Source organism: Fukomys damarensis, unplaced genomic scaffold (genome assembly GCF_012274545.1).
Source record: "Fukomys damarensis isolate Sample0158 unplaced genomic scaffold, DMR_v1.0_HiC HiC_scaffold_24, whole genome shotgun sequence".
Lineage (NCBI taxonomy): Eukaryota > Metazoa > Chordata > Mammalia > Rodentia > Bathyergidae > Fukomys > Fukomys damarensis.
The window spans coordinates 40,808,507-40,815,377 of NW_022900936.1; positions in this window are offsets into that span (position 1 = coordinate 40,808,507).

The window sequence follows — 6,871 nt, forward strand, 5'->3', positions numbered from 1 at the left end:
AGCACCTATTATTTTATTTTATTTTATTTTTTTGTCCCGGGGATTGAACTCAGGTCCTTGTGCTTGCAAGGCAGGCCACCGAACCGCTGAGCTAAATCCCTGGCCCCCATATGCACCTAATTTTGGAGCACTCAGTTTTATAAAACAAACACTATTAGATATAAAAAGATTGGTTCCAAGGCAGTCTTGGAACCAATTGACTTTACCATCTCATGTTCATCAATGGACTCATTATCCATAGGATATATCCAAAAAATGAAACAGAGTTAAACCATAACACACACCAAATAGATGTTACAGACACAGAACAGTTCATCCAACAGCTATAAAGTACACTTTTCATTACCACATGAAATATTCTCTAGAAAAAAATACATTAGGTCACAAAATAAATCTCTACACATTTTCAAAAATTAAAATTGTATTACATATGTTTTCTGAGCAAAATGGAATAGAACTTGAGATCAACAAAAGAAGCTCCTGGCTCTTAAATACATTGTAAGCTAGGTTCTGTAGTTTATTATAATATAAACAATTTCACCAATTACAGTAATATATATATTTCCTATGGTTGGCTAAATTATGATTTAACCCTAGTTATACATGTGGTGTACAATGAAAAAGTATGTAACCATTGTGGAGAGGCATAGATTTCTTGTGCAGCTGAGTTCTCTGCTCTTTCTTTCTCCTCAAGTCAGGATCTTATTATGCCAGTCTTAAACTAGCTGTGGAGATCAAATTGAACTCAAATTCATTATTTTTCTGTACCAGCCTCATAATGTGTTAGAGACCCTTGTAGTTAGGTTGTAGTATCTGTCTGTCTAGTATATGATGCAGGCTTGAGGAATAAATATATTGAGAAAGAACTACAAGAGATAAAGCAGGGTATTAGGATGACCATGTCAGTACAACTGACAAAGGTCCTAGACAGTCTCAGGCTTTTATTGGCAATCTGTTGGGGGTAAAAATGATGTGTGGTTTTTATGGAAATTAATATAAATAAGGACAAGACAAGGCATTTTATAATTAGGAAGAGAACAGTCAAAATATATGTTTGCAATTATATCATTTTTTTAGCATGAAGATTTTGGTTGTGGGAATGGAATTTGGATGTGAGTTATTTTGACTGTAGTATGTAGGCTTTAGCCAGACTCACTTTTTGAAACAAGCTAATTGTGGGATTGACTCTTTACAGCCTGTTTTGTCCATAACCAATATTACAGTCTTCTGCGATAAGTATTAGTATTACAGATATATGGCACCAGGGCCAGTATTTATATTATTTTCAAATATTTAAGGAACACTAATATTTATTAGGAAGGAATAACCCACATTTTCATGGTCATAGGATTTAGGAGACTATGAAGATGTATGGTCTCTGCATCTCTCTACATGCCTTAGCCATGTCTGAGAATCTCCCTATTTCAAAATTTGGGCTTTTACCTTGTCATAGTAGATTAATCAATTTTAAAAACTCAACCTCTTCTGGAATCTGGCTCTCATTCTTTGTCATGATACACAGTTTTTTCTGCCTTTAAAATGCAGGAAAGGAATCTCTGTCAAGAAAATCTGACATTCACACTTATCTATAAATTGCTAATTAATTATTCTCAATCTTTTATTACATTTCAACAAGGCACTGACTTTACAGTACAGTCATCTGATTCCATAGTTATTTCAATGAATATTTTGCATGTGTCTCCTAAGTAGCTGACATATTTTACTTGTCAGTGCATTCCCATACTCTGGTATGGATTTACTATTATGTACTAGTTTACCATCCAGTGAAAGTTTAAACAGTTTCATTATTGTTACACACCAGGATATCCACCTATAATCAGTGATGGATTACTTACGGTTAATCAGCTTAGGGATCCGCATCCAAAATCTACTTCGGAATCTGCTTTTTGAGATGGCTCTGAGCACTAACTGTCATTAGTCAAATTCCCTGAAAAGCAAGTTTTATTTTGAAATTTTTTAATTTAAAGAGTATTCAGATTTTTTAAGCTCTGAAACTAGAATAGCTGTTCAGTTTGGAAGAAGGAGCTAGCATTGATACTTCAGTGTCCATCAGTCCTTATGTGCATACGGCAATTAAGGAGGCATAAGCTTGGCCAGCTGGCTTAGGCTATTAGCAGCATTCTAAAGATCTCAAATAATGAATGTGTCAACATAGATGGACAGATCTGTGAGCCACACTATGATTTCAGTGCACTATCCTTATTTTAGACACTTTGGTGCACATGCACTTGTATCAGTTTTCCTGATCACAAATTAATTTGAGCACTTTCAAATCTCTGGTCATTTTGGATATTTTTAGTGAAATGTCTACACAGGACTTTCCCCATATTTTTGAATAGTATCTTTCTTTTCATATATAGAAACATTTATTCATGTATGCATAGACTCAGATAAATGTATGTTTGCTGGATATTTCATTTGTCAGATATATGTATTAAGGACATGTCATACTATTTAAAACATTGCTATTTCATTTGTTATGATGTCTTGTGGCAAGCAGAAGTGGTTAATGTTACTATTGATGCGGTCCAGTGTGTATTTTCTTAATTTTTACTGATAATATTAGGAATATTTTAATATTTAATATTATGAATATTTATGAATATTTTCAGGCCAGGGATTTAGCTCAGTGGTTCTGCTGCCTGCCTTGCAAGTGCAAGGACCTGTTTGATCCCTAGAACAAAAAAAAAAGTATGAACTTTTCTACCTTTCTCCTTTATGGTGAGGAAGCTGCTATGTTTTAATAGTTATATGTGTATCTCCAATTTATATAGGATTGATTTTTCTGCACAGTGTGATATATGTGAAAACATTTTCCCATTAGGATGTCCTATTAGCATCATTCTTTGAAAATATAAATAGGCTTTTAAAAAACCTTTATACATTCTTTAACTCAGTATTCTGGAAAAGTTGGAAATGAATGATTTATTAACTTCTTGATAAAATTTGAAATGACTACTATAGAAAAAAGACTGAATGTTGAATATAATAGATGAAATAAAGAACAAAATTTCAGTCAAGCATGGTGGAACATACTTGTAATTCCAGCACTTGGGAAGCTGAGGCAGGAAGATCATAAGTTCAAGGCCAGCGTGGTATACATAGTGAGTTCAGCACCAGTCTGAACTGCATATTCCGTCTCAATAAAATAAATAAATACAATCCAATACTGTAAAAACAAAGAACAGAATTTTAGCCTTTACATTTACATTAGTTAAAGTCGTATAGAAAAAAAATATACTTAGGTTTTTTTACTTGGCAAGCTTCAGTTATTATAATCTCCTAGTTTTTGGTATCAATCTCGGTATTATAGATCCTTGTGATGCTAGGACAACATTTAAACAGCCAAGGAAATTGAAAAGTGTATTGAACAAGTTTTAGAAAAAACATATAGAATCAAGCTTTGTATATCAGCCTATTAAAATTTCAATAGTGTTCAAGTTATAAACAATTATTAAAATCCTTATGAAATAATAAACCAACATAGATTCTGTCCAACACTTTACAATTTATAAACTTACTATCAACTGTTTATTACTCCTAACTATTGCATTCTATACTAAAAATGTCACAGCTTAATATTATAAATGAAGAATAAGTCTAAAATTTATAAATATATTTTTCTACAGTTATTTTGAATATGTACTAGTGAATTATTAATATCCAGGTTCACTAAATCATATGAGTGATTACTACTCATTTTTCTTAGTACTAGCCTCTTTCAGATACTGAAGCACAAATACTAACATAATACAAGCAATAATCTAACAATTGTGTGTACAAATGCTTAGTTTGATGTACTATATTTATTGGTTTATCTTTTCAAATATGAAATTGTTAAATAATTTTGTGAGTGAATTTAAAAAATGACAGCTATATGCGAGGTAAATGTTTTCTAGATATACAGGGAGTAATCAACACTCTCTTTCAAATGTTCTTGTAAATTTTAACTTAATTTAGAAGTAAATGAGAATTTAGAATTTAATAAGAATTCTTATTTAGGAGTCAATAAGAATACTCACCAAATTATTTCATAGGATAATGAAATCCAGAGCAATCTATATCATCAATGCCAGTATCTTGGTTTTGTAGAGTTAATCTGAATATTTTTGCTAAAATATAGCCAATATTCTGCCAGAAGGAGCACAGACTTTTCTTCCCACTCTAATCAATGGCAATTCACTTTAAGGTGGTATTGTAAAAGAATGAATTTTTAAAAATTGATTATGCTGTTTGTATGGATAAGTATGTTAAGAGCAATAATTGTCATGTTCATTTAAAATTTTATTTCAAATTCACCATTTTAAGAAATAAGAATTTCAATGAAATGCACAATACTTATGAGAAAATTAAGTACTGAAAAAAGAAAACAAAAATTTCAAGAATTATAGACTTTGGTAGAATATAAATATTCAACATTTTGTGAATTATATTTTTTTCAAAAGCACAATGTTAATGCTTTTCCGGTAGTCACATCAACCAGAGGTACTACTTAAAAATGAATTTTCAGATTTTAAAGTTACTATGATGATTACAGGCTTTATAGAAGGCTTGCATTTGAGGTACAAGTAGAATTTATTCAGAACAGAGATGGAATCCTACTGTGACTTTCCAAATTTTGAGATGGAAATGCAGATCTGTCTGAAGAACCCAGAAGGCCAGACAGGAGTAGAGTGCTATAGTCAACCAGGAATAGTGTACCTGGTGAAACTTCTTTCAAATATAACAGGAAAGCTTTCCTAGAAACCAAAATTTGAAGAAGTACACTACCACTTAACATGCTTTAGAAGCAATGGGAAAGAAAGTTCTTCAAGTTGAAACAAAGAAATGCTAAATAGCTATAAGAAAGCATTGGTAACAACTCACTAGGAAAGATAAATATATAAGCTATGGCATTGCTTCATGGTCTGTATTGTGATGTATGAAATTTTTCCCAGGTTAGCTTACAGAAAGTTTTTTTTAATCCTCCAGATGACTGAATTCTGTATATCCCTTAACATATTGCTCTGTGTTTGAATTGACTCAAATGTGTACAATGAAGAATCTGGAAAATTACAGGTATAGGAGACATCATTTCTTATCTAGAATTTTTTTGCATCCAAACATGAGAGAAAAATAAATATGATCCGGGGTGATGATACACACATGTAATTTCATCATTCTAGGAAGCCAAGGCAGGAGAATCACGATTTCATGTCTATCCTGGACAATAACAGTGTCTCAAAAAAGAAAGAAAGGAAGACAGAAAGAAAGAGAGTAAGGAAGGGAGGGAGGGAGGAAAGGAGGGAGAGAGAGAGAGAGGGGGGGGGAAAGGGAAAGAGAAAGAAAGAAAGAGAGAAAGAGAGGGGTGGTGATGGAGGGAGGGAAGGAAAAAAGCAAATAATATAAACATAAATTGTTGAGTTTATCTTTTAAAGTTGATATTACCTCATTAAGACTTACACTAGCCACTCACTGAACATTTGTATAATGTCCTTATCCTCTTTCTAGTTCCATAACATTCCTTAGCCTAGAATTTTCTTTTCTTCTGTTTACTATTTTCACACACCAAACTTTAAATGTTTTAAGATAGCAATTCATATTAGCTTGCCCCACTGTCATTTCTAAAACATATACAAATATTTTATATATTATTAAATAGAAAAATTTAAAGATAATAAAGATTGCAGAAGAAGAAGAAATAATGCATACAAACTACCCATGTGCTTTGTGGATTTGGGTTCACTTCATTATTTGGACTCTAGTTACAAAATGTTTTCCTCTCATGCTTATTTTTGAAAAGCGTGGCCAGCAAAAGATCAGAAAATGTTAGGCCATGAAAGCAGTTATTTAGTAAGTCATTGTAGGTTGCCCATCTCTAAATACTTGTAACTACCTTGACTCTGATTATTTAAAAATTGGAATTTAAAGGAAAAGCCAGGTACCATAAATATTTGAATGCAAAATGAATTTATTTTAAAGTTTCATTAAGAATATTCTACTTATATAGAAAGTTGATCCACATTTTTTCTCTTAAATTCTTGTTTCAAAATACATGCTTACATGAATTTATTATGAAGAATCAAGTCACATTTAATCCCTTTTCTGGCATTTATGATTTATGCTATGAGAACCATTTAAGGAACGACAAACCACAATATATTAGGAAGAAGAAGGGCACTAGCTTTGATCATGTGACCCTCTTTGAGTCATCTATCTCACAGATTATTGAGGATATTCTTGCTTATAAATTGTGCTGTTCAGATGTCTCAAGAGACATTACTTTTTGAAAAACTTGCTCATATTATGATTTAACACAAATTAATTTTTTATCCACCCTATAAAGAATGAAAATTCAGATTTGTGTCCAAACTGTAGGGATCTCAGAGGTTTAATTATAGCTCTTATAGTTATTTCTTGATTTGCTATCACACTTTCCATGTCTTCCTTACTTCCATGTGTCCTGCCATCTGGGGCTAATAGAAATAGTTTTACATTTATAACCTAACCAACAAATATGGGACAAAACAGAAAACTAATTGTTTAGATTTCTGTAAAAAATATTTCATTTTTATTTGTTGGTTGGGTTTCTTGGTTGGTTTTGGTTTTGTCTTTGTTTCTGATTTTTTGCAGCAAAATTTCAGTTGAGGATTTGAAGAGTAGAGAGGTTGTGTAGAAACACAGAACAGTAAACCACTAAGATACCACACATATGTTTACTTATGGTACTGTGCTACTCCCATGTTCCCATAGCCAAAATAAGTTCTAAATCACAGTACCTTACTGACAGACGACCTACTTGCCTTCTTGTTACTCAGGCCTCCTCAGATCTCTCCTTCATCATAATTTTTTTTTTTTTTTTTTTTTTTTT